General features: G+C 60.9%; 2 non-coding genes across 2 annotated transcripts; both read left to right on the forward strand.

Moving 5' to 3' along the window:
- The first annotated feature begins 8,301 nt into the window (after positions 1-8,301).
- Positions 8,302-10,194, forward strand: LOC135091158 (small subunit ribosomal RNA). The gene has a single exon (XR_010262407.1). It is a non-coding gene; the product is annotated as a small subunit ribosomal RNA (ribosomal RNA).
- Positions 10,195-11,707: 1,513 nt separating this feature from the next.
- Positions 11,708-11,867, forward strand: LOC135091150 (5.8S ribosomal RNA). Its single transcript, XR_010262399.1, has one exon. It is a non-coding gene; the product is annotated as a 5.8S ribosomal RNA (ribosomal RNA).
- Positions 11,868-12,500: the final 633 nt, after the last annotated feature.

The raw sequence follows: 12,500 nt of genomic DNA on the forward strand, positions 1-12,500 counted from the left end.
AGACGTGATTCCCCTTCTGGCGGGGCCTCACGCCCTTGATACGTGGTCGGTTTGTGTCTCCGCTCCGCTTCCCTGCCTCCCCCTGCTGGGGTGGAAGCGTCTCCTGCCGGGAGAGGCGCGACGCCCTTGTACCTCGGTTGTGTTATCGCGCCGTGGGGTCCCGCGCTCTCCCTCCGCTCGCGAGACGTGATTCCCCTTCTGGCGGGGCCTCACGCCCTTGACACGTGGTCGGTGTGTTGCTCCGCTCCGCTCCCCCTCCTCCCCCGGCTGGGGTGGAAGCGTCTCCTGCCGGGAGAGGCGCGACGCCCTTGTACCTCGGTTGTTTTAACGCGCCGTGGGGTCCCTCGCTCTCCCTCCGCTCGCGAGACGTGATTCCCCTTCTGGCGGGGCCTCACGCCCTTGATACGTGGTCGGTTTGTGTCTCCGCTCCGCTCCCCCGCCTCCCCCGGCTGGGGTGGAAGCGTCTCCTGCCGGGAGAGGCGCGCCGCCCTTGTACCGTGGTTGTGTTAACGCTCCGTGGGGTCCCGCGCTCTCCCTCCGCTCGCGAGACGTGATTCCCCTTCTGGCGGGGCCTCACGCCCTTGATACGTGGTCGGTTTGTGTCTCCGCTCCGCTCCCCTGCCTCCCCCTGCTGGGGTGGAAGCGTCTCCTGCCGGGAGAGGCGCGACGCCCTTGTACCTCGGTTGTGTTATCGCGCCGTGGGGTCCCGCGCTCTCCCTCCGCTCGCGAGACGTGATTCCCCTTCTGGCGGGGCCTCACGCCCTTGACACGTGGTCGGTGTGTTGCTCCGCTCCGCTCCCCCTCCTCCCCCGGCTGGGGTGGAAGCGTCTCCTGCCGGGAGAGGCGCGCCGCCCTTGTACCGTGGTTGTGTTATCGCTCCGTGGGGTCCTGCGCTCTCCCTCCGCTCGCGAGACGTGATTCCCCTTCTGGCGGGGCCTCACGCCCTTGATACGTGGTCGGTTTGTGTCTCCGCTCCGCTCCCCTGCCTCCCCCTGCTGGGGTGGAAGCGTCTCCTGCCGGGAGTGGCGCGCCGCCCTTGTACCGTGGTTGTTTTAACGCGCCGTGGGGTCCAACGCTCTCCCTCCGCTCGCGAGACGTGATTCCCCTCCTGGTGGGGCCTCACGCCCTTGATACGTGGTCGGTTTGTTTCTCCGCTCCGCTCCCCCGCCTCACCCGGCTGGGGTGGAAGCGTCTCCTGCCGGGAGAGGCGCGACGCCCTTGTTCCTCGGTTGTGTTAACGCGCCGTGGGGTCCCGCGCTCTCCCTCCGCTGGCGAGACGTGATTCCCCTTCTGGCGGGGCCTCACGCCCTTGATACGTGGTCGGTTTGTTGCTCCGCTCCGCTCCCCCGCCTCCCCCGGCAGGGGTGGAAGCGTCTCCTGCCGGGAGAGGCGCGCCGCCCTTGTACCGTGGTTGCTTTAACGCGCCGTGGTGTCCCGCGCTCTCCCTCCGCTCGCGAGACGTGATTCCCCTCCTGGTGGGGCCTCACGCCCTTGATATGTGGTCGGTTTGTTTCTCCGCTCCGCTCCCCCGCCTCCCCCGGCTGGGGTGGATGCGTCTCCTGCCGGGAGAGGCGCGCCGCCCTTGTACCGTGGTTGTGTTAACGCTCCGTGGGGTCCTGCGCTCTCCCTCCGCTCGCAAGACGTGATTCCCCTTCTGGCGGGGCCTCACGCCCTTGATACGTGGTCGGTTTGTGTCTCCGCTCCGCTCCCCTGCCTCCCCCTGCTGGGGTGGAAGCGTCTCCTGCCGGGAGTGGCGCGCCGCCCTTGTACCGTGGTTGTTTTAACGCGCTGTGGGGTCCAACGCTCTCCCTCCGCTCGCGAGACGTGATTCCCCTCCTGGTGGGGCCTCACGCCCTTGATACGTGGTCGGTTTGTTTCTCCGCTCCGCTCCCCCGCCTCCCCCGGCTGGGGTGGATGCGTCTCCTGCCGGGAGAGGCGCGCCGCCCTTGTACCGTGGTTGTGTTAACGCTCCGTGGGGTCCTGCGCTCTCCCTCCGCTCGCGAGACGTGATTCCCCTTCTGGCGGGGCCTCACGCCCTTGATACGTGGTCGGTTTGTGTCTCCGCTCCGCTCCCCTGCCTCCCCCTGCTGGGGTGGAAGCGTCTCCTGCCGGGAGTGGCGCGCCGCCCTTGTACCGTGGTTGTTTTAACGCGCCGTGGGGTCCAACGCTCTCCCTCCGCTCGCGAGACGTGATTCCCCTCCTGGTGGGGCCTCACGCCCTTGATACGTGGTCGGTTTGTTTCTCCGCTCCGCTCCCCCGCCTCACCCGGCTGGGGTGGAAGCGTCTCCTGCCGGGAGAGGCGCGACGCCCTTGTTCCTCGGTTGTGTTAACGCGCCGTGGGGTCCCGCGCTCTCCCTCCGCTGGCGAGACGTGATTCCCCTTCTGGCGGGGCCTCACGCCCTTGATACGTGGTCGGTTTGTTGCTCCGCTCCGCTCCCCCGCCTCCCCCGGCAGGGGTGGAAGCGTCTCCTGCCGGGAGAGGCGCGCCGCCCTTGTACCGTGGTTGCTTTAACGCGCCGTGGTGTCCCGCGCTCTCCCTCCGCTCGCGAGACGTGATTCCCCTCCTGGCGGGGCCTCACGCCCTTGACACGTGGTCGGTGTGCTGCTCCGCTCCGCTCCCCCGCCTCCCCCGGCTGGGGTGGAAGCGTCTCCTGCCGGGAGAGGCGCGCCGCCCTTGTACCGTGGTTGTGTTAACGCTCCGTGGGGTCCTGCGCTCTCCCTCCGCTCGCGAGACGTGATTCCCCTTCTGGCGGGGCCTCACGCCCTTGATACGTGGTCGTTTTGTGTCTCCGCTCCGCTCCCCTGCCTCCCCCTGCTGGGGTGGAAGCGTCTCCTGCCGGGAGTGGCGCGCCGCCCTTGTACCGTGGTTGTTTTAACGCGCCGTGGGGTCCAACGCTCTCCCTCCGCTCGCGAGACGTGATTCCCCTCCTGGTGGGGCCTCACGCCCTTGATACGTGGTCGGTTTGTTTCTCCGCTCCGCTCCCCCGCCTCACCCGGCTGGGGTGGAAGCGTCTCCTGCCGGGAGAGGCGCGACGCCCTTGTTCCTCGGTTGTGTTAACGCGCCGTGGGGTCCCGCGCTCTGCCTCCGCTGGCGAGACGTGATTCCCCTTCTGGCGGGGCCTCACGCCCTTGATACGTGGTCGGTTTGTTGCTCCGCTCCGCTCCCCCGCCTCCCGCGGCAGGGGTGGAAGCGTCTCCTGCCGGGAGAGGCGCGCCGCCCTTGTACCGTGGTTGCTTTAACGCGCCGTGGTGTCCCGCGCTCTCCCTCCGCTCGCGAGACGTGATTCCCCTCCTGGCGGGGCCTCACGCCCTTGACACGTGGTCGGTGTGCTGCTCCGCTCCGCTCCCCCGCCTCCCCCGGCTGGGGTGGAAGCGTCTCCTGCCGGGAGAGGCGCGCCGCCCTTGTACCGTGGTTGTGTTAACGCTCCGTGGGGTCCTGCGCTCTCCCTCCGCTCGCGAGACGTGATTCCCCTTCTGGCGGGGCCTCACGCCCTTGATACGTGGTCGGTTTGTGTCTCCGCTCCGCTCCCCTGCCTCCCCCCGCTGGGGTGGAAGCGTCTCCTGCCGGGAGTGGCGCGCCGCCCTTGTACCGTGGTTGTTTTAACGCGCCGTGGGGTCCAACGCTCTCCCTCCGCTCGCGAGACGTGATTCCCCTCCTGGTGGGGCCTCACGCCCTTGATACGTGGTCGGTGTGCTGCTCCGCTCCGCTCCCCCGCCTCCCCCGGCAGGGGTGGCAGCGTCTCCTGCCGGGAGAGGCGCGCCGCCCTTGTACCGTGGTTGTTTTAACGCGCCGTGGGGTCCCGCGCTCTCCCTCCGCTCGCGAGACGTGATTCCCCTCCTGGCGGGGCCTCACGCCCTTGACACGTGGTCGGTGTGCTGCTCCGCTCCGCTCCCCCGCCTCCCCCGGCTGGGGTGGAAGCGTCTCCTGCCGGGAGAGGCGCGCCGCCCTTGTACCGTGGTTGTGTTAACGCTCCGTGGGGTCCTGCGCTCTCCCTCCGCTCGCGAGACGTGATTCCCCTTCTGGCGGGGCCTCACGCCCTTGACACGTGGTCGGTTTGTTGCTCCGCTCCGCTCCCCCGCCTCCTCCAGCTGGGGTGGAAGTGCCGTGGTTGTGTTAACGCGCCGTGGGGTCCCGCGCTCTCCCTCCGCTCGCGAGACGTGATTTCCCTTCTGGCGGGGCCTCACGCCCTTGACACGTGGTCGGTTTGTTGGTCCGCTCCGCTCCCCCAGGCAAGGTTCCCCGCCGGCAGGGGCTTGACCCCGTTGAGACGTGGCGGCATGTCCGTGGGGGTGCTTCGGTGTCCCGCGCGCTTCTCTGCTGTGGGAGGGTTGACGCCGTTGATGTAGCGCGCCTGGGGCGGCTGGTCGGGGAAACCTGCTGGGAGGGCCTTGGCGCCGTTAAAAGGGTAGGGGCTGCGGTGCCACGAAATCCGGGGAAAAGTCGTGAAAAGTGGAAGTTCAGGGCCAAAGTGGTCTACGGCGTCAAGGTGCTCCCGCGCTGGGAGGTAACCCAGGACCCCCTGATTCCGTCAATGTCGCACCAGGTTTCGGAAGCAACCTGCACCGAGGTCCCGTTTGCAAATATAGTAAGGAGGTCGGGTCTCAGGCCACCCGACCTACTACCTTGACGGGCTGATGAAGCTCCTCGGCGTGCGCGCTATCTCCGCCTTAACCCTGTTGAGATGAGACGATCCTTGGGTGGGGGTGAGGTTCGGAGGCGCACGTTTAACACCTCCAGAGGCTTGACGAGGTCATGGAGGTGTCTATCGAGGTTCATTCATTGATTCATTGGTGAGGCAATGAAGGAAAACCACCCGCTTTGGAGGTTGCCGGGCGGCACACGTGTCCCATGACGTATGCGTTTCGACGCTGCTAGGCGCGGTGCCGGTCCTTTGCTCCTCTGAGGGCCCGCTTGAGAGGTTGCCGGACGGTACACGTGTCCCATGACGTATGCGTTTCGACGCTGCTAGGCGCGGTGCCGGTCCTCTGCTCCTCTGAGGGCCCGCTTGAGAGGTTGCCGGACGGTACACGTGTCCCATGACGTATGCGTTTCGACGCTGCTAGGCGCGGTGCCGGTCCTCTGCTCCTCTGAGAGCCCGCTTTGGAGGTTGCCGGACGGCACACGTGTCCCATGACGTATGCGTTTCGACGCTGCTAGGCGCGGTGCCGGTCCTCTGCTCCTCTGAGGGCCCGCTTGAGAGGTTGCCGGACGGCACACGTGTCCCATGACGTATGCGTTTCGACGCTGCTAGGCGCGGTGCCGGTCCTCTGCTCCTCTGAGGGCCCGCTTTGGAGGTTGCCGGACGGCACACGTGTCCCATGACGTATGCGTTTCGACGCTGCTAGGCGCGGTGCCGGTCCTCAGCTCCTAATGATATCAACAAGAGTCCCATGCCACTCTTGTTCGCGCTGTTGCGAGCCTGGGCGTGCGCTTTCCACGTTAACCCCGACGGGATGATTCGGGTGGGGGGTTAACGTGACGCACCCTTACTATATATGTATGAATGGATTATGGATTTGACACCGTTAAGTGCCTAGACGAGGTGGGCTTCTTAATGCGTGTCGTGCTCGCAACAGCTGCGGCGGCGGCAAGCCGCTCTGAGAACCACCCCAACAGTTGTTACGCTATGGAGGTTGCTGGGTTGCACTCGCGTACCATGACGCACGTGAATCACCTCTGCTAGGCGCGGTGCGCGTCCCCCTCCTCCTGGCGTCAACTGTCCGAGAGGTCCTCGTCTCCTCTCGTCTCCTCTCCTTTGGATGAGAAGCGTCACGGCATTAGCTGCGGCTCCTCGTGGCGGCGCACACGGTGTGTGAGGTTTGTGTGTGTGCCAAAGCGAGTTTGCCTTGAATGCAGCGACCCCTCTTGTTTGGTGATGGTTACTCCACTCCCCGTGCGATTGATCATCTCGAGGGTTGTACCGTGGAGGGACGGTCACCCTGGTTCCTGAACTGACGCAGCTTCTATCGAGCGGTCGGTTGGAACGAAGCACCTCACGCTGTTTTTTTAGCGGGCTATGACGCTTTGCTGCAGCTGCTGCTGCTGCCGCTTGTTAAGGGGCGGGACAAGCTTGAGGGCAGCAGCAGCACGTGGTAGTAGCAGCAGCCTGCGGGGCAATGACTGTGTGCAATGAGAGTTATTGCCTGGTGCCAAGGAGGAACACGGCGATATGCCTGGCTTGTTTCTGCTGCGGCTCGTCTCCGTGGAAGGGGCACACGGAAGATAAGATAAAATGACTTACTTGTATGAATAAAAAATAAGAGACGACGAGCAAGAGCTGGGCGCAGCAAGTACCAACAAATGAGTAGTGAATGAACTTCACAATGAAGGATTTAAAATGGTGCTTTGCTGCGAGCTCGTCTCCGTGGAAGGGGCACACGGAAGATAAAATGACTTGTATGAATAAAAAATAAGAGACGACGAGCAAGAGCTGGGCGCAGCAAGTACCAACAAATGAGTAGTGAATGAACTTCACAATGAAGGATTTAAACTGGTGCTTTGCTGCGAGCTCGTCTCCGTGGAAGGGGCACACGGAAGAGAGAGAGAGAGAGAGAGAGACAGACAGACAGACAGAGAGAGAGAAAGAAACGAGCAAGCAAGCAAGCCAGTGGTGTTCAATGTGTTACCTTACCTGGTACCCTGCCAGAAAAAAAAAAAAAAAAAAATCAAAAACAGCTCTAACGATGCTTCGCTGCGGGAGGGCGCAGCAAGTATCCACAAAGGAGAGATGACCTCCTTTATTTTTTTTTTTAAGTTGAGAAGGGACGCGGCGTCGACAGACCTTTGGGGTCCGACGCTTCGCGATTTCCTGGTGGCTCTCTTACTACACTTTTGAGTGTCAGAAAGTCATGGCAATGGAATTGAAAGTGGAAAGGAGCAGCAGCAGCATGCCGTCTAGGCTACGGCTGGCTGGTGGGGGTGGCTTCAAGCCACCTTCCACCGAGTCATGTTGTTTCTGGGTAATCTCGCAGCAGCCGTCGTCGTCAAGGCTACGACGGCGGCTCCGCTGCTACTATACTACTCGTGTCTGTTGTTCCCCGCCTCGGGGAGCTTCGCCGACCGTGGGTAGTGTTGGTGTGTCCATACTGCCTCGACCGTGCGTGCCCCGAGGTCGGGCTGTCGTCAGCGCAGGGCTGCTGCGGCTCTTGACGGGCCGTGGCTTAAGTGATGCTTAAGTGAACTTACCCTTGCGTCTGCGGCGGCCGTTGGGAGAGAGAGAGACCTCGTTGCCTCGTCACGACGGCGTTCGTGCTTGGCCTCGTTGTCTTCTGGCCTCGGTGTTGCCGGACTGTGCGTGTGTGTGCGTGGTTGTTGTAGTCCCCGCCTCGGGGAAGGTCGCCGACCGTGGGTAGTGTTGGTGTGTCCATACTGCCTCGACCGTGCGTGCCCCGAGGTCGGGCTGTCGTCAGCGCAGGGCTGCTGCGGCTCTTGACGGGCCGTAGCTTAAGTGATGCTTAAGTGAACTTACCCTTGCGTCTGCGGCGGCCGTTGGGACGTGCACCTCCTTGTTTTTGTCCCCGCCTCGGGGAAGGTCGCCGACCGTGGGTAGTGTTGGCGTGTCCATACTGCCTCGACCGTGCGTGCCCCGAGGTCGGGCTGTCGTCAGCGCAGGGCTGCTGCGGCTCTTGACGGGCCGTAGCTTAAGTGATGCTTAAGTGAACTTACCCTTGCGTCTGCGGCGGCCGTTGGGACGTGCGCGACAACCCCCACCACCTGGTCTGTGGCCAGCAAGGGCTCCTCTTCCTCCTGTTATTAGTATTCCCCGCCTCGAGGAGCGGCGCCGACGATGGGTACTGTTGGTTGTTTCCACACTGCTCCGACTGTGCGCGCCTCGAGGTCCGGGCTGTCGTCAGCGCAGGGCTGCTGCGGCTCTTGACGGGCCGTGGCTTAAGTGATGCTTAAGTGAACTTACCCTTGTGTCTGCGGCAGCCGATGGGAAGAGGAAGGGAGGAGCCGTGATGTGATGTGATGTGATGGGTAGTGGTAGCAGGCAGCAACCGATTTCCAGTGCACAATGAATGAAGGGGCTGCTGCTCTCTGTCTGGATGAGCGCGCAAAAACCAAAATTGAATGAATAATCATGATGAGGGGATTGACAGATTGAGAGAGGGGGCCGTCCGTCATCGTGATGATGGCGGCGGCCCAGCAAACAAACTAACACGGACCAAGGCAAAAAAACCAAACCAAACCAAACCAAAATGCAAGAGGTGTCAGACAAACAAAGTGAGTGAGAGAAAGGAGAACGATGGCGGCGTTCTTCCTAACCTAAGGCCAAAGAAAGCAAAACCCAAAAACAAAACTACCTGGTTGATCCTGCCAGTAGTCATATGCTTGTCTCAAAGATTAAGCCATGCATGTCTAAGTACAAGCCCAATTAAGGTGAAACCGCGAATGGCTCATTAAATCAGCTATGATTCATTGGATCTGTAGCCCACACTTACTTGGATAACTGTGGTAATTCTAGAGCTAATACATGCATCACGTCTCTGACCGCAAGGGAAGAGCGCTTTTATTAGTTCAAAACCGGTCGGGCCTCGGTCCGCCAACCCCACCGTGTTGAATCTGAATAACTTGTGGCTGAGCGCACGGCCTCCAGTGCCGGCGCCGCCTCTTTCAAGTGTCTGCCTTATCAGCTTTCGATTGTAGGCTATGCGCCTACAATGGCTATAACGGGTAACGGGGAATCAGGGTTCGATTCCGGAGAGGGAGCCTGAGAAACGGCTACCACATCTAAGGAAGGCAGCAGGCACGCAAATTACCCACTCCCGGCACGGGGAGGTAGTGACGAAAAATAACGATGCGAGACTCATCCGAGGCCTCGCAATCGGAATGAGTACACTTTAAATCCTTTAACGAGGACCCATTGGAGGGCAAGTCTGGTGCCAGCAGCCGCGGTAATTCCAGCTCCAATAGCGTATATTAAAGTTGTTGCGGTTAAAAAGCTCGTAGTTGGATTTCAGTTCTGGACTGACGGTTCACCGCCCGGTGCACACTGTCACGCTCCGAACAGCCGTAACACAGCCCGCTGGCTCGCACGGGGTGCTCTTCACCGGGTGTCCCGCGTGGCCGGCAGAGTTTACTTTGAAAAAATTAGAGTGCTCAAAGCAGGCTACACTGATGGCCTGAATGCCTATGCATGGAATAATGGAATAGGACCTCGGTTCTATTTTGTCGGTTTTCTGAACCCGAGGTAATGACTAATAGGAACAGGCGGGGGCATTCGTATTGCGACGCTAGAGGTGAAATTCTTGGACCGTCGCAAGACGAACTACTGCGAAAGCATTTGCCAAGGATGTTTTCATTAATCAAGAACGAAAGTTAGAGGTTCGAAGGCGATCAGATACCGCCCTAGTTCTAACCATAAACGATGCTGACCAGCGATCCGCCGGTGTTATTCCCATGACCCGGCGGGCAGCTTCCGGGAAACCAAAGTCTTTGGGTTCCGGGGGAAGTATGGTTGCAAAGCTGAAACTTAAAGGAATTGACGGAAGGGCACCACCAGGAGTGGAGCCTGCGGCTTAATTTGACTCAACACGGGGAACCTCACCAGGCCCAGACACCGGAAGGATTGACAGATTGAGAGCTCTTTCTCGATTCGGTGGGTGGTGGTGCATGGCCGTTCTTAGTTGGTGGAGCGATTTGTCTGGTTAATTCCGATAACGAACGAGACTCTGGCCTACTAACTAGTCGACGGATCTCCAGCAATTGGTGTCCAGTTCGCAGCTTCTTCTTAGAGGGATAAGCGGCAATTCTAGCCGCACGAGATTGAGCAATAACAGGTCTGTGATGCCCTTAGATGTTCTGGGCCGCACGCGCGCTACACTGAAGGGATCAACGTGTCCTCCCCCTCCGAGAGGAGCGGGTAACCCGTTGAAATCCTTTCATGATAGGGATTGGGGTTTGCAATTGTCTCCCATGAACGAGGAATTCCCAGTAAGCGCAAGTCATGAGCTTGCGTTGATTACGTCCCTGCCCTTTGTACACACCGCCCGTCGCTACTACCGATTGAATGATTTAGTGAGGCCTTCGGACTGGCGCTCTTGGATGCCGGGCCTGCGTCGCGGTCAGTTCTGCTGCCGCCGCTGGGCTCTTTCGGCGCCTCGAGCTGACGGAAAGATGTCCAAACTTGATCATTTAGAGGAAGTAAAAGTCGTAACAAGGTTTCCGTAGGTGAACCTGCGGAAGGATCATTAACGTGTTGTTGGTTTTGAAGGCGAACCACACACTCAAAATAGAGCTAATACAAATAATGGGTGGTCGCGGTTCGCTCAAGCAGCGAGCCGTTGACCTGTTGGCGGGGCAAAAGGTGGTGCCCTGCCCGCCCAAAAAAAAAAAAAAAAGGAAAGAGAGAGGGAAACCTTTCTTTTTCCGCTTCTTCTCCCCGCGCTCCGTGCCGGAGCGTGGGGTAGACCAACTGTTCTTACTTACACACCACGCCCACGGGAAACCACGGCGTTTGGTGCCTCCGTCGTCGCCGTAGTAGTGGCTAGGTGAGCCCGCTGGTTAATTCCGATAACGGCGACGATGACGGTCGGAGGAGAAGTTGGTGGTGGGTCCCGCCGCGAGGCCCACTCCTCTTCTACTAACCCCGATCGCCTCCCGTGCTGCGGGAGGGAAGGCACCACTCGTCCCCGGCGTTTGGTGCCTCCATCGTCGCCGTAGTAGTGGCTAGGTGAGCCCGCTGGTTAATTCCGATAACGGCGACGATGACGGTCGGAGGAGAAGTTGGTGGTGGGTCCCGCCGCGAGGCCCACTCCTCTTCTACTAACCCCGATCGCCTCCCGTGCTGCGGGAGGGAAGGCACCACTCGTCCCCGGCGTTTGGTGCCTCCATCGTCGCCGTAGTAGTGGCTAGGTGAGCCCGCTGGTTAATTCCGATAACGGCGACGATGACGGTCGGAGGAGAAGTTGGTGGTGGGTCCCGCCGCGAGGCCCACTCCTCTTCTACTAACCCCGATCGCCTCCCGTGCTGCGGGAGGGAAGGCACCACTCGTCCCCGGCGTTTGGTGCCTCCATCGTCGCCGTAGTAGTGGCTAGGTGAGCCCGCTGGTTAATTCCGATAACGGCGACGATGACGGTCGGAGGAGAAGTTGGTGGTGGGTCCCGCCGCGAGGCCCACTCCTCTTCTACTAACCCCGATCGCCTCCCGTGCTGCGGGAGGGAAGGCACCACTCGTCCCCGGCGTTTGGTGCCCCCATCGTCGCCGTAGTAGTGGCTAGGTGAGCCCGCTGGTTAATTCCGATAACGGCGACGATGACGGTCGGAGGAGAAGTTGGTGGTGGGTCCCGCCGCGAGGCCCACTCCTCTTCTACTAACCCCGATCGCCCCCCGTGCTGCGGGAGGGAGGGCACCACTCGTCCCAACCGGCGTTTGTTGGTTCCTCCGTCGTCGCCGTAGTAGTGGCTAGGTGAGCCCGCTGGTTAATTCCGATAACGGCGACGATGACGGTCGGAGGAGAAGTTGGTGGTGGGCCAGCAGGCCTCACTCCTCTTCTACTAACCCCGATCGCCCCCCGTGCTGCGGGAGGGAGGCACCACTCGTCGGCGGTGGGTAATCTCAAACCTGCACACTACCTGTGTTGTCCAACAACAAGCTCTTGTTGTTGGCGTTTTTAAACCTGCACACTACGTCTTCCCACTATCGTCTCCTGGGGCAGAGACGGCGGAAGTCTTGAAAGCCTAAAAAAATTCCAGCAATGGAAATGTACAACTCTTAACGGTGGATCACTCGGCTCGTGGGTCGATGAAGACCGCAGCAAGCTGCGTGTCGGTATGTGAATCGCAAGAATACCAGATACATCGACAAGTCGAACGCACATTGCGGCGGCGGCACTCTCATGTGCTGCCGCCACTCCTACACGAGGGTCGGATATCAATTCCAATACATCGGCATTGTCCTGTCACGTGAGGCACGCTGTCCGCTTACCACCGCACCCTATGCCGTGTCGGTGGGCTTCTAAGCGGCGGCGGCGGCGGGAGTCCACCACAACAACAACAACACTGTTGTTGGGCGGGACCCGCCCTTGGCCTGCGTGCTTGGCAGTGACCGCCTTGGGGAGTTTCGCCCTGAATAAAAGCAGAGAGGCTGCTTGGGGCGTTCCCTTAAGACGGGCTGTCAAAGCGCACGAGAGTAGTAGTACTGTGCGTCTGGGGCAGCCCATGCAAGGACCAGTGCCGGCTGCTGCTGCACCAGCAGCGCTTCCAAGTCCAAGTGCAGTGAGGCTATAAAGATATCTACTGTACACCTGCGGAGGAGGTTAAAGTGGTTAAAGAAAGAGGGCAAGTTTATTATTATATATTTAAAGTGGAGAAGTGTGTGAACTCACTCCCACAGGCAAAAGCAAACAAACCACCAACCACTCTCCGGCTGCGCTGTATGTAGTAGCAATTCTGCCTCGCTCGGACGGAACGCCGCCCGGAGCAGCAGCGGCCACGCACGCCGTCCATGCCTTGAGGAGGTCTCGGCTCCCCACCCTCATCGAGGGTGGAGGCTCTGCCGCA

The sequence above is a fragment of the Scylla paramamosain genome, chromosome 36 (genome assembly GCF_035594125.1).
Source record: "Scylla paramamosain isolate STU-SP2022 chromosome 36, ASM3559412v1, whole genome shotgun sequence".
Lineage (NCBI taxonomy): Eukaryota > Metazoa > Arthropoda > Malacostraca > Decapoda > Portunidae > Scylla > Scylla paramamosain.